The sequence below is a fragment of the Phodopus roborovskii genome, unplaced genomic scaffold (assembly GCF_943737965.1).
Source record: "Phodopus roborovskii unplaced genomic scaffold, PHOROB, whole genome shotgun sequence".
NCBI classification, from domain to species: domain Eukaryota; kingdom Metazoa; phylum Chordata; class Mammalia; order Rodentia; family Cricetidae; genus Phodopus; species Phodopus roborovskii.
The window spans coordinates 1,557,865-1,573,451 of record NW_026126651.1 but is presented as its reverse complement, the minus strand read 5'-3'; the positions used below and the strand labels follow the sequence as shown (position 1 = coordinate 1,573,451).

The window sequence follows — 15,587 nt, the reverse complement described above, 5'->3', positions numbered from 1 at the left end:
TACACTTGGTTTAGGCATCCTAGCATGATGGCAAGAACTCTACCAACTGACATGCTTCCCCAGCCCCTGAGGAGGTTTTAACTTCTAATTTTATTTTAAAAGAGAGTATAAGTACTTTTCATAATTTTATTTATTTATGTTGAGACAAAGTTTCTATGCGTAGACCTGGCAGTCCTGGAACTCTCTTTGTAGACCAGGTTGGCTTTGAATTCACAGAGATCTGACTACCTTTGCCTCTTGAGTGCTGGGATTTAAGGAGTGTGCCACTACACTCAGCTATACAATTTTTATTTACTTTTGTCTCGTGTGTGAGTGTTTACTTGTATGTCTGTGCACCATGTGCATGCAGGGCCTATGGAGATTAAAAAGGGTGTCAGATCCCCTGGAGTTATAGTTGGCTCGGAGCCTCCGTGTGGATGCTGGGAATTAAACCTGGGTCCTCTGCAAGAGCAGTCCATGATGTGACCCATGCTCCCAGACAAATGTTTTATGTATTTTAAAAATTACTTTTATTTTGAGACCTTTTAAAAATATATTTATTATGAGACCTTGTTGTTGAGGAATATTTAACTATGTAAAGATGTATTACATTTATTTATGTTGCAGAATATTACTTTAACTGTGTAAAGGTGTGTTACATTTGTTTCTGCTGCCTTTGTTAATGATGTAAAGATACGTTACATTTGTTTATGTTATATTGGTTTAACTATTAAAAGTGTGTTGTATTTGTTTCAGTTTGTGCACTTGCCTGCCCAAGGCATCTGATCGGTCTAATGAAAAGCTGAACAGCCAATAGTTAGCCAGAAGAAGGAGAGGAGGGGCTGGGGATGGAATAAATAGGAGAGAGGAGAGAACAAGGGAGAAAGAGCTGGACACACCTCAGGCCAGAAGCCAGGCAGCCACCAGACAGACAGACAGACATGAGAAGCAATGACAATAGCAGGACGGACATACAGAACGGAAAAGGTAAAAGGCCCCGAGGCAAAATGGAGTTGAAGAGAAACCGGTTAGAATAAGGTATAAGAGCTAGTGAGTCAAGCGTTCGCTAAGGCCGAGCGCTCATAACTAATAATAGTCTGGGCCATGATTTGGGAGCTGGTTGGAGGCTGAAAAGAAAGACTGGTACACTTTGTCTCGAAATATATATTTAATAATGTTTGAGAATTTCATATATACACACAATGTATTTGATCCTATTCTTTCCCTGTTCCCCAAATCCTCGGAGCCCCCCCCCCCCCCCGCCATTCCTCCTTCCTCCAGTCCTCCCTCTTCTGAGGGAGTGTGCCAGGAGGTGTGCCCGTGGACGTCAGTTGCCTCCTGTCACCATCTGAGTCCCAGGGATCAAACTCAGGTCATGTGTCTTGTCCCCTCCCCTTTCACGCTGTAGCTCTGACTTCCCTGGAACTTACTGTGAGCTCAAACTGGTGTGAAACTCACAGCAGTCCTCCTGCCTCTGCCCCCCACATGCTGAGTTGACAGACATTCTCTACGCCAGGGTTGTTTTGTTTCTCTGATGTAGCGAATGAAAAGTTTGAAGTTACACGTGTAGCTGTCATGATGTGAGGGGTGAATTGAATTGATGTGATTAGCGGAGGAATAATGGAGGACACCCAGGATGTCATTGCTCCACATTACCACCAGGGGTCGCTCACACTAGGCGAATTCTCTTTGACCTGTCTAAATAGTTCAGCTCCCCTCAGCTCCCAGGATTATCCTGCAGACCAGCAAATTTGAGACCACAATTTGAAGTCGAGGAGCCACCCTGTTGATTTGCACATGCTTCTCCTCTTCCACAATCAAAGTCCCCCTTTGGGACACAAAGACTACAGACAGATTCCTCTGCTTCTAATCCGAGAACACTCAGATCCAGGTGTGAGGCAGGAAGAATCAGGACACAGACTGGTTTGGTTTCTCAGATGCAGCTACACTAAAGAGTGGTTTGGTAAAATGTAGCTAAATTAAATATCATCTGATATTTTACCTTAGGATTCCTTATTTCAGTAAAGATGACCGAAGAATTTCCTTTACTGAGCTAGGCTCCAGCATCAGGAAGATATCCAGTTCTGTGGCTAAAATCTCCCACAGTGGCTGAAGGTATGGCTCAATAGTAGAGCCCCTGCCTAGAATCCCCCAGTGAGGGGCTGGGGCGTGGCTCAGTGGTGGAGCCCCTGCCTAGAATCCCCCAGTGAGGGGCTGGGGCGTGGCTCAGTGGTGGAGCCCCTGCCTAGAATCCCCCAGTGAGGGGCTGGGGTGTGGCTCAGTGGTAGAGTGCTTACTAAGCTGGCATGAGGCTCTGAGTCCCAGTTCTTCAAAGTAGATAAAAAACAAAGCAAAACCAGACCTTGTGGCCCTGAAGCTGCTCACTCAGAGGCCCCTGTCTTTAGGCCGGGTGCCATGTGCAGCCCCTCACTTCATCTGGCCCATTGGACGGTGGTTTTTGTTTGTTTGGTTGGCTTTGTTTGTTTGTTTGTGGGTAAAGTCACCTTCCAGGACTCTTTCTGTCCTATGTCATTTTTTTTAAAATACGCTTTATTTTTTAATTTCATTTTTATGGTTTTGTGTGTGACTAGCCTCTGAGTCAAGCAACAGCCACCTGGAGAGCGCAGCAAACCCCAGCTGGGCTTGTTGACCACCGTGTAGGGTGGGGAGGGTCAGGAGGCCTCACCTGCGTCCACTGCAGTTGCATACAATGCTGCTTTTGTTGTACAAGGTCTCCAGGAAGGCTGGAGTCCACAGATAGGTGAAGACCAGGGCAAGCTCCATCTATAGAGTATGGGACAGTAGAGGCTTTTTCAGGTGTAGCTAGTTGGGAGAAGAATGCCCACATCCCTAAAAGTAACTCATCCATGCTTTGTGAGGAAACCCAATAACTCACCGGTTTCCCCAGTGAACGTTAGTGGGATCATGCCTCTGTTCATCTTTGGGACCTTAGGAAGGAAGCTGACTTTGTTTATATCTTCCTCTGGGGAGGGACTTTTTTTTTTTTTTTTAGCAACGTGTGTGTATTGATGTTTAATAAGGATCAGGAGAAACAAATAGGCCGAATAGATATTTATTCAGGGAGAAATAACTTACAACATGGACAGATGAACACCAGCAGGTTCCTGGTGCCAAGGATGCCTCAGGATGCTCTCCTGTCCCCGTGCTGCAAGCAAGAGCGCTCTCCGAGCCCCCTCCTCAGCCTTAGTTCCCCCAGGTCCTGTCTCCACCCCCAATGGGCGCGGTCTATGCCACAGGTGTGGACAAGGTGTCTCACTGTGTGTGTGTGTGTGTGTGTTTGTGTGCCTGAGACCTGCCTTCAGGTGCTGATAGAGGCCAGAAGAGGACATTGGATCCCTTGAAACTATAATTATGAGTGGTTTTTGCAGTGCCCAGCATGGATGCTGAGTTGAAACTAGGTCCTTTGCAGAACGTCCTCTTAACTACTGAGCAATCTCTCCAGATTAAAACCCTCAGTGGGTTTAACTTTTCAAAAGAAATATGTATTCATGTGTTCATGTTAGGATGTTAGGATGTTAGGATGGGCTTCTGCGTGTATCTGTGTGGGACCCTCATGCCTATACATGTATGCAAAGGCCCGAAGAAGAAGTTGGGTGTCCTCTAGGACTCTGTCGATTCTTTGAGGCAGGATCTCTCCCTAGACCCAGGCCTCGCATTTTCCCAGCTGGGCCGGAAGCTGGCGAGTCCCAGGGATCCTCTTGTCCCCTCCAGCGATGGCACTGGGTTACGGGCGACCACCACAGCCAGCAGAGTAAAGGATCTACGGGAGGGAAGCAGTTCTCAACATTGATTCAGTAGCTGTGTTGGTTCAAACTTCAGGAGTCTCCATCTGAGTTATTTAAGCATATTTAAGCACAACAGATTTGGTCAAGATTTTCCTGATGAGAAATAACACTATCCTGTGTGCATGCTGGAGCTTAGGACATGACTAATCAAAACTCTTTTGTGTTAAGCACATGTGACATCTTCCGTGAAGATGTCCTTTAGATTAACAGGGTCTCGGTTTGGGGAGGGTGTGGTGCGGTCTCAGTCACACAGATAGTGTAAAGGTCACCAGAAGTCTATTCACCAGGTCTGCTCCCAGCCTCTGGGTGGAAAACAGCTTATGCACCCCTGCCTTGAAAGGGACAATCATGTGTTTTTTGCTTATCTATGAGCACAAGGGCTCCACACCTCCCACACCTGGGCTGAGCACAGCAGGCGATCTCATCCAGGGAACCTGTCAAGGTTGCAATACAGGCTGCTTCCTCTGGGAGAGACGGAGGCTCCTGTGCAACTCACCATCCCTGTGTCCTGAGGGAGAGCCATGGGCACCCGAGGAGGGACATACACCCAGTTGTTTTTGGTTTTTATTATTTTTTTATGTATTGGGTTTGTTTTTCCAGATAGGGTTTCTGTGTGTGTGGCCCTGGCTGTCCTGGAACTCGCTCTGTGTAGACCAGGCTGGGCTCAAACTCACAGAGATCCGCCTGCCTCTGCCTCCCCAGTGCTGGGATTAAAGGTGTGCGCCACCACTGCTGGACTTTCGTTTTATTTTTTAGTTACCAGAAAAAAATGGGCTTCATTATGTATCTTCACGTATACATCACAGGTTACTTTGCCCAGTCACTCCTCACCCCCCCCCACACACACACCTCACCCACCCACCCCTGCAAACAGCTCTTTCCTTCTTCCCTTTGCTGTTGACATGGGGTCTTTTCCAGGTTGGCTGAAACTCATGGCCCAGAAGCTCACCCTGCGCATTATACAGACAGAGCAGGGAGGTGGGGTGCTGCCTACAGCTGGATTAAGGGGTCAGATTTGGCTCCTCTCAGTAGGAGCAGCCCGCAGACTGTAAATATCCAGGGAGAGAAAGCTATGGCGGACATTTCCTTCCTTCCTTCATTTCTTTCTCTCTTTCTTCCTTTCTTCCTCTCTCTCTCTCTTGCTCTCTCTTTCTTTTTTATTTTTTTTTTAAATTTAAATTTGAAACAAGTTTGTTTTACATGTCAACCCCAGGTCCCTCACCCTCCCCTCCATCCCTGTCTCCCTCCCAACCCCCCATCCCATCCCCTATCTGCTCCCCAGGGAGGGTGAGGCCTTCCATGGGGGAATCTTCAAAGTCTGCCATATCGTTTGGGGCAGGGCCTAGCCCTCCCCCATGTGTCTAGGCTGAGAGAGTATTCCTGTATGTGGAATGGGCTCCCAAAGTCCATTTGTACACCAGGGATAAATACTGATCCACTACCAGAGGCCCATAGACTTCCCAGTCCTCCTAATTGATACCACATTCAGGGGGTCTGGGTCGGTCCTATGCTGGTTTCCCAGCTATCAGTGTGGGGGTCATGAGCTCCTCTTTGTTCAGGTCGGCTGTCCCCGTGGGTTTCTCCAGCCTGGTCTTGACTCCTTTGCTCATCACTCCTCCCTCTCTGCAACTGGATTCCAAGAGTTTGGCTTATGATGGACATTTTCTTTCTTTTTTCTTTTCTTTCTTTCTTTTTTTTTTTGTTTTTTTTTTCGAGACAGACTTTCTTTGTGTAGCCCTGGAACTAGCTCTGTAGACTAGGCTGGTCTTGAACTTACAGAGATCCGCCTGCCTCTGCTTCCCTAGTGCTGGGGTTAAAGGCGTGCACCGCATGCCCGGCATGATGGACATTTTCTACATACACTGTCAACACTCGAATTCAGCCATTTCCCTGGAATATCACTCCAGGCTGGGGAAGCTTTGCCGTTCCTTCGTTGGTCTGAGGCCCTGGGGTCCTTGAATATGGCTGGGCTCATTTGGATAGCGCACATTTAGGGCTTTCTGTGTTCCCTGAAGGCCAGTGCTTGGCACCTACACGAGGTGGACCGAGGGGCACAGTTCCCCGACATGGAGCCATCTACTGCAACCCGCTCTCCTTGCTGAGCTCAGGTCAGCTTCCTCTAACGTCCCACGTTCCTTCCCCTGACCCTGCTCCTGCTCTGTCTCTACCTGTGTCCCAAAGGGATGAACAGGAAAGCGCGCTGTGTGGATAGAGTGCGGGAAAGCTGACCTCCATTCTGGCACCCCAGGGTGTTTTTCTGCCGGCAAGAATTTGCAAGTTTTGTGAAGTCCAGTACACACTGCGGGAACAGAAATGTTACACTTTCCAAACGCGCGAGCTGAGAGGTTACCGAGGAGCTGAGGAGGGAACCCAGAACCCTCAACTTCTACCTCTGAGCCAAACCCTAGCCCTAACTGGGGGATTCTAGGCCCGGCCTAGGTAACTACAGCTGAGCCATGCCGTGTGGCACAGTGTGGAAGCATAGATCAGAGGAGGCCAGCGGTGTCGGTCATGGCCATCCTTGTTTGTAAGGGTCTTGTTTACATCTACCTGGGTGAGCTGGCTGGCTTGGAAGCCGCAGGGGTTTGCCTGTCTCCACCGCCTTCTCACAGCAGAGCAGCGCTGACGTTACAGATGTGAGCGCCCCCTGCTGCCTCTGACTTACACGTGGGTTTTAGGGATCTGAACTGAGCTCATCACATTTGTGCAGCAACTCCAGCACCATTTCCCCTCCCTCCCTCCCCCTCCCTCTCTCCTCCCTCCCCCTCCCTCCTCCCTCCCCCTCCCTCCTTCACACCTGAACCACAGTGAGCATGTGGAGGTCAGAGGACAACTTGGAGAAGTCAGTTTCTCTTTCCACTACGGGGTTCCCGAGGACAGAATGCAAGTGTTGTCTTGGGGTCAAACGTCTTTACACAGCCCTCATTTATTTCTCCCTCCTCCCCTTTCTTCGTTTTCTTTCTTTCATTTTTGAGACAGGTTCTCACTATGTAGACCAGGCTGGCCTTTAGCTTATAGAGATCCGCCCGCCTCTGCCACCCAAGTGCTGCGTGCGCCACCAAAGCTCGGCCATCTTCATTTTCTTTTTTTTTTTTTTAATTTGACAAAAATGGTTGTGAGCACATATCGGTCACAGGTTCTGCCGGGGCTCAGGACAGTCCCACACATGTCTGCCAGGCACTTTATTCACCCTCTGTCCCGCTCTTGTCCCTCCCCCCCCCCCACTGTCCCCTTCCCCTTCCCAAGGAGGCCGCCTTCCACTGTGGTGTCTTTTTATTTCTTAGAGACCTGAAGAGTTAAATTCGGGTGGCTTTTAGGAGCAGGGTGGGGCTGAAAGGCTGGTGGGCTCCTTGTCAGCGCCTCTACCACTGGGGAAATGTCTCCCTCTGGCAGCATCCGTTAACTGTCCAGAAGGCCTCAGCTACAGGCGCCCTCATGAGTCCCTCTATGTGTGCATGAGTCTCATACTATCGCTCAAACCAACTGCCAACTTGGAAACTCACTGCATAACCCAGGCTGGCATGGAACTTGCGGCAACCCTGTTGCCTAGCCTCTCCTATACTGGGATGGCAGGTGTGAGGTACCCTGCCTGGCCACTCTGTCATCTCGTCTGTGTGTTTGGAGCAGTGTGTCCCTTCCACACACTCATCAGCTCTCTGCAGCTGTGGGCACGGTGTTCCTTTCTGGGTGCGTGCTGGACTTCACAGTACAAAGGCTTGACAATAAACTAATCTACTGCCTGGAGTAATCCAAGGTGGAGGTGAGGCCTTGACCTCAGACACTCATCCCTAGTTCAGGTGGGGACTGGAGGCCATGCCCAGCTCCTATCACTCATTTCTGCCAAGGGGCAACCACCCCAGACTCTGCCCAGACACTCCGCGAACAGGCAGTAGCCGTGAGGCCGAAATGACACATACCTCTGCCGGGCTGGGCTGTGTGTGTCCAAAGGTTTCTGAAAAGATTAAAAAGCAAAGCCTGTAAAGCTATTATCTAGTGTGGCCAGCACTCCGAAAGCACAGATGCTTAAGTGTCATGGTGCTATCTGAATGAGAAAAGAAATAAAACAGGAAGGAGATGATTGCTCCTAGGTATGCTGGAGGAGATGCTCTACTTAGCTAAAAGGGAAAGCATAGGACATCTGGGAGAGTCCAGAGTGGGCATTACCCTGAGCAGGACCATGTGAGGGGGAGGAGGAGTGGGGGGAGGTGCAGCCTGGGCCGAGAGACTGGTCAAGAGGCCAGGAGAGTGAAGGACAGACAAACGGAGCCAGTGACAAAATGATACAGGAAAGGACCGCGGTGGCGGCACCGGGGAAGGGCAGCCCAACACCTGCAGAAAGTCAGCGTAGAGGGTGGGGCGTGCCAGTCGGGAAGCCCCTGAAACACAGTGGTTCTCAACCTGTGGACAGCAGCCCTTCGGGGGTCTAATGAACCTTTCACAGGGGTGGCATATCAGTCCTGCATGTCAGATATTTACATTACGATTCATAATAGTAGCAAAGTATTCATACTTCAGTAGCAACTTATTATTATTATTTTACTAATTAAAAAACTACTAAGTAATTCTAATTACTTAGAAGCACTCAGAATGTCAACAAAACAGCTGCAATTGTTTTTTTTGCAGTTATAGAGTGGTATTCCGTTATCAGAACAATTATCTTCATATAAGCTGCATCAGAGACAACTGAAGATGAAAAAAAAAAAACCCAAACAAACAAAAAAAGAAAACCAAAAAAACTACCTGCTTTAAATTTCCATGCCAATTTACAACCCCCAGACTGTACCAGGCAAGGTTAGTGGCTATAGAAAATACCATCAGGACAGGGCTATCTAAAGACACATTCGGTAGTGTGGTACCTATACAAAAAAAACCCAAAAAACAAAAAACAAAAAAAAAAACACTGTACAGTTTAAAAACAAATCTTACACGGCCTTACATTTCAATTTTTTTTCTTTAAAAGGAGTTAGTTGTGTACAGGGGGTTAAATGCTATGTAGACAAAAAAAAAAAAACTGCGCTAGAACCAACTTATTCATCATCATCTTCCTCCTCTTCCTCCTCCTCATCTTCCTTCTCTTGCTCTCTTCTGTCTTGACCACGCCCCCCCCCACCTGCATCGGGTTTCCCTTTAGCTCTGTAAGCAGCCACATCCTTCTCGTCCTTCTCCTTCAGCTTGGCAGCCTTCCTTTCCTAGGGCTGCTTGACATCTGCGGCAGGGTTGTTCCACATCTCTCCCAGTTTCTTTGCAACATCACCAATGGCGGAGCCTGGGTGTTCTCCTTTGGTTTTTGGGCGATACTCAGAACAGAACAAGGAGAAGCCCGAGGGAGGCCTCTTGGGTGCCTTGGGGTCCTTGAACTTTTTTTTGGTCTCCCCTTTGGGGGGCAGATGTAGGTTTTCATTTTTCTTTCATAACGAGCCTTGTCCGCCTTTGCCATGTCTTCAAATTTCCCCTTTTCCTTAGCAGACGTGGTCTTCCACCTTTCTGAGCATTTCTTGGGGAACTGTGAGAAGCTGACAGAAGCATCCGGATGCTTCTTCTTGTGTTCCTCCCGGAAAGTTTGCACAAAGAATGCATATGAGGACATTTTGCCTCTCGGTTTTTTAGGATCTCCTTTGCCCATGTTTAGTTGATTTTTGTTCGCGAGGCACAGAGTCGCCCAGTGCCCATCTGGCTGGTGCTTGCCCTGGTACTGTGTCTATGGAGCTCAATGCACTGCCTATTATTTATTTTATTGAGACAGGGTTTCTCTGTGTAACAGCCTAGCTGTCCTGGAACTCACTCTGTAGACCAGGCTGGCCTTGAACTCACAGAGATCCATCTGTCTCTGACTCCCAAATTCTGGGATTAAAGGCGTGCGCCACCAATGCCCAGCTGCAACAAAATAATTTTGTAGTTAGGGGCCATTACAACTGTATTAAAGGGTTGCAGCATTAAAAGTTGGAGAACCACTGCTATAATAAGCAAGACCTGCTGGGACAAACTAGTGGCCAGGTCTGCTCTGGTATGTTAAATAGGCACCTCGTTAGCTATTTGCCCTGGGTTTGAGACCTAACATTGCCTGTGGCCATGGCAAGATTGTGAATGGAAGCAGGCTGTGTGGTGCTGGAGAGTAATGCACCAAGGCTGCCAGTCTGTTTCTCCCTGTTTCTTAAACAGGGTCATTTAATCAGGCCTGGAACTCCCGGAGAGCTGCCTGCCTGTGCCTCCCAAGCGCCAGGATTAAAGGTCCCACCCCACCATCAGGCCCCCTCTAGGGCTTTGTTCCCCTCGCTCTGCCTTTTGAGGTTAAGTCATGACATTGTCTCTAGCTCACAGGACACTGAGGCCGAGAAAGAAGTCAACATACTTAGAAGCTAACAGTCAGTCAGGGGAAGCAGCTGTCTTGAACCCAACTGCTGGGGTGTGGGCCAGTGGTCTGAGCCCTCACATACATTCTCCAGCTTGACAGCCTCAGGGCTGCTGTGTTTGGGGGTTGCCGGCTCCATCCTGTGTCCTGAAGGATGTTAAATTTGTCCCAGCCTCCACTGGTAAGTGCTGGAACATTCCCATGGAACCCCAAGCACTTAGGACAACCTGTGCCCCACTCTGCCCCACCCCACCTTTCCCATCTGTTTTTGTGGGCTGATAGGTGCCCTTTGACCCCTCTCCCCGACCAAGATAACCGGCAAACAAGGCACTGTACCAGCCAGTCAGTTGGAAACTCTAGGCATGCTTTCGAGTTGAATCATTTGGCCACGAGAAGTGACACTCAAAACATCCCAAGTGCATAACTTCAGGAGATTCTAACAGTCAAGGAAGCTGGCGCGGTTGGTCAAGCCTGAGGCAGGAGGATCGCCTTGAGTTCAAGGCAATCTGGACTATCAAACCAAATCCTATCTCAAAAAAGTTGAACCAAATAAAGCCAGAATTATGTCTCAGTTGGTAGAGTGATCGATTGCTGGCAGGAATGAAGCCCTGGCTTTAGTTCTCCACATCGAATAAACAGGGCATCGTAGAGGCAGGAGAATCTGGAGGTCATCTTCAGCCACATAGCGAGCTTGAGGCCAGCCTGGACTATATGGGTGAGATGCTGTCTCCAAATAACAACAACCTGGGATGGTGGCACACACTGTTCATTCCAGGATTTGATCTGCAGAGGCAAACAGCAAGTCAAAATAGCAATAGCAATAGTATAATAGCAAAACCCAATAATAGTCAGGGGTGAGTTCAAACAAACGATTGATTATCATACCCTGAACACAATGGCAACAAAACAAAATACTGCTAATTCCAAGTGTTGGCAAGGATACAGAGCAATGGGAACTCCCACAGTCCTTATCGGCTTGAAAAGTGTGACAGTATCACATGGTTCTGGGGATGGAGCCCTGGGCTTTGCAAATAGTAGCTGAGTTCTCTACACCCTCAGCACCCAGTCCTTTAACTTCGGACAAGGTCTTGCTAAGTTTCCCAAGCTAGTATCAATCTGGAGATCCTCCTGCGTTGTCTTCCCAGGCACTGGGATGCCAGGCCTCCACTGCCAGGGCCAATCTGTAGTTCTAAATTACTACCCTGCATCCAGAGAATGCACCTGGTCCAGGGATCATTTCAGAGGCAAAGCTCGAGGCAGTTTTGCACCCAAATCCTCAGTGAAACTTGAAGCCGTGCTGGGTAGTCCTGTGTGCATTGTGGGGAGAGAGTCTGGCTGAGTGCAGAGGACTTGCAGAGAGAGGTGGGAGAGGGAGGGAGGGGCAGGGAGAGAAGGGAGAGAATGACTGACACAATGTGGCAAGCTGCAGCTGTCAGAACAAAGTGTTGCAGTAACAAGCAAGACTTAACCGAGAGTTATCCAGTGGTGCAGACAGGCCTCCTTTCCGCCCATCCCTCACAGTGAGCTGAGGCTGTGACCTCACCTGCTGAGCCCAGACTGAAACTTACCTTCCTGGAACATTGCCTCCAGCTACTGAGCAGAGCAGAAAAGGAGCTCTTCCTCCTCACCCACACCTTCTGTGCAAAAACCTCAGTCATTTACCCTTTCACAGGGAATGAGGATTTTCTAAGTGATGATTACCCCAGTGCTGCTTAGAACATTCTAGAACATTCTGGGGGCTGTCAAGCTACTTCTGAATACATAGGGGTTGTTCTTCAGGCACCATCTGCTTTTTAAATTTTTTATTATTATTTGGTGTGTGTCCACCATGTGTGTGTTATGTGTGTGTGGTGGGGGAGCATGCCAAGGAGGGTGTGTGGAGTTCAGACGACAGCTTTGTGGAATCTGTTTTCTCCTTCCAATTTTGCTTCCATGGATCAAGGTCAGGGCTCCAAGTGAAAGCTTTTGTGACACACTTTTACCCACTTAGCTATCCTGCTGCCGCTCTGACTCCCTTGTTTTAAGACAAGGCTCACTCACCTGGAACTGAGTAGACCAGGCTGTATGGCCAGTAAACCCAGGGATCCACCCATCTCTGCGCCCTCCGTGGGGGTTTCTGGCATGCGCCACCATGCCCAGGTGCTTTGCTAATGGGTGCTGGGGATCAAACTTGGGTCTTTATGCTGTGATCCCAGAATGTTACAGAGCCATCACATCAGCTCTTGATGCAGCCCTTTTCACAGCCTTGACTGAATGAATGTGACTGGCTGTCAATAAAACTTTATTGGCATAAATATGTGATCCACCAGATCTGGCCCTTGGGTTGTAGCTTTGCTGCCCTGGAGGATTGGGGCATGGGTTAAGAAGGGTTCAGCATTGTCCAACACTGTCAAGGCAGTACTAAGGTGAGTAAGGGGCCCTTCCCGTAAGCACCCCTTTTGGTTTTTATTTTCCTTTAAATAAGCTGAGGTGTTAGAGGCTGAGTGAATTGATTTCCAGTCAGTGTTCATCAGACTAGAGTTACTGATGGTTGTGAGCTGCTGTGTGGGTACTGAGAACTCAACCTGCATGCTCTGCAAGATCAGCCAGTGTTCTTAACCACCACACCATCTCTCCGGCCCCACATAGTTGCAGAATTTTTGTTTAACTGTGCATAGATGTATTGCATTCGTTTAACTAGGTAAAGATGTGTTGCTGTTTTACCTTTTCCTGCCTCAGGTACCTGATTGGTCTAATGAACCCAACAGCCAATAGTGAGGGAGGAGGATAGTGAGGGAGGCGGCCAGACAGGGAGAGGAGGAGGAGGGGGAATTCAGGCTTGGGAAGTAAGAAAAAGAGACATCAGGTCCAGCGAGCCAGACATGGAGGAAGCAGGAAAGTAGGACACACAGAATGAAAGAAAGGTAAAAAGCCCTGAGGCAAAAATGTAGATGAATCGAAACCGGCTAAATTAAGTTAAAATAGCTCATTTGACAGCTGGCCTGCTCAGAACAGTGGACTTCTGATTTAGCAGGAGGCTGTGTCACAAGAACCATAGGGAAAGACCAAGTGTTTGTGCACACAGCTGAGTATGTGTGCCCGCACATTCATAAACACACACGCACACTCATACATACACACAGGCACATACACACTCATACATACACACACACATGCCACACTCATACATACACACAGGCACACACACACTCATACATACACACACACACATGCCACACTCATACATACACACAGGCACACTCACACACTCACACACACACCACACTCATACATACACACACACACACACTCATACATACACACACACATGCCACACTCATACATACACACAGGCACACACACACACACTCACACTCACACACACATACACACTCTCACACACACATAGGCACACACTCACACACACTCATACATACACACACCACACTCATACACACACAGACACACACACTCATACATATACACACTCACACACACACCACACTCATACATACACACAGACATACACACACACTCACACTCACACAACACTCATACATACACACAGGCACACACATACACACTCACACCACACTCATACATACACACAGACATACACACACACACTCACACACACACATACACACACCACACTCATACATACACACAGGCACACACACACACTCACACACACACCACACTCATACATACACACAGACATACACACACACTCATACATACACACACACTCACACACACACACTCACACACACACTCACACACACACACACACAGCCTGTAAAGAGCTGAAGATGAGGGCTGTGGTCCCTGCTACCACAAGAGTTCTAGGGCTTTTGGTCTGTCTGCTCAGAGCTTGAGAGCTGTGACACTGCCCTGAAACTCCGTTGTCTGCAGACATTGCCTGGTGTGCATCGAGGAACATGATAGTTGAAAATCACTGGCAGGGTGTGGCAGTTACAACTGTAATTATGGCACTTAGGAGTTCAGGGCAGGGGTGTGGGTTTGAGGTTAGCCTGATATATAGTTCTAGGTCAACCAGGGCTACATTGTGAGACCCAATCTGAAAACCAAACCGAACAAAACCAACTTTAAAAATGAACAGGTAAAAATTACTTAAATAGCTCCAGGGGTGGTCTGCATGCCTGTCATCTCAGTCCTGGGGAGGAGGCAGGAGGTGGGGTGACAGGCTCCTGGTGGCAAGGCGCAGGGTCAGAGTGCCTCAGAGGGCAAGACAGGGTCAGAATTCCTGACCAGGGCTCTCAACACAGAGACAGAGTTCCTCTGTGCAGCCCTGGCTGTCCTGAAACTCGCTCTGTAGACCAGGTTGGCCTCGAACTCAGGGGCCCGCTTGCCTCTGCCTCCCAAGGATTAAAGATGTGTGTGCTACTACTGCTAGACCAACTGTGATCTTCTACTGAGAACCAAGCTGCCGGAGCAGCTCAAAGGACACTGACGTTATTTCAAAACGGAGAATTTCACCTTGTGCCTGGAACCAGGGCATCACTGGCCAGTGTCCCAGATGGTACCCTCAAGTGAGGTTCTGAGGGATTTCCACACATAAAACATTGATTTTATCCAGGAACTAAGCAACTGACCCACAGGGTTGCTGTGGATCTCTAGCAACCTGGACTACACAGAGAGCTTTAGGCAAGCCTGGGCTACAGAGTGAGATCCCATCTCAAAAGAAGAATAAAGTTGGTTTTGGCCAGGTTTGGTGGTGCAGGCCTTTAATCCCCACACTTGCTAGACTGAGGCAGGAGGATAACTTTAAATGCAAGGCCAGCCTAGGTTATATATTGAGCAGCAGTATTCATTGGCTTGAGGCTGCACAAGATCCTTCCCAGCATTCCTGGTCCACTGAGACGGATCACAGGGTAAAGGAGCTTGCCGTCAAGAATGACCTGTGTTATATAGACTCACACGGTGGAAGGGCAGACCAGACTCCCTCAGGTTGGCCTCTGACCTCCTCATGTGAGGTGTGACATGGGCCCCACCCGAGAAATAAATACATGAGAAACATCCTTAAAGTTTATAAAGGCTCCAAGCGCTGCTGTGTTATTAGCAGGAAGGCTGCTGACCCCAGCAGGTCCTGTTCCTGGCAACGACAGCTCAGTCACTTGCTAACAGAACCGACTACCCAGGCTCTCCTCTGCAGCTACAATTTTTCGTTCATGGCTCATTTGGTGCAAATAATTAACTGTTTTTCCTCAGCACACATATAACAAACACGTTGGGCTGTGGGATCCTCTGGTCTGTGGAATATTGCTTGGTAATGAGGGGTTAATGACCAATGTTCATGGAATAATGACAGTCCTGAGCTCAGAAAATGCAAACGTGGGAGGTCATGGTTTTTAATGGGCTTGAAGGTGCCAGATTATGGGGAAAGGTAGGGAGGCTAGAGCTTTCGGATTCCATCATTTTATAAGAGATTTATTTATTTTTATTTCATCTGT

The 15,587-nt window shown here is 48.6% G+C and overlaps 1 pseudogene; it reads right to left on the bottom strand.

The window, feature by feature from the left end:
- Positions 1-8,797: 8,797 nt before the first annotated feature.
- On the bottom strand, positions 8,798-9,461 carry LOC127213832 (high mobility group protein B1-like; annotated as a pseudogene).
- Between the last annotated feature and the right edge of the window lie 6,126 nt (positions 9,462-15,587).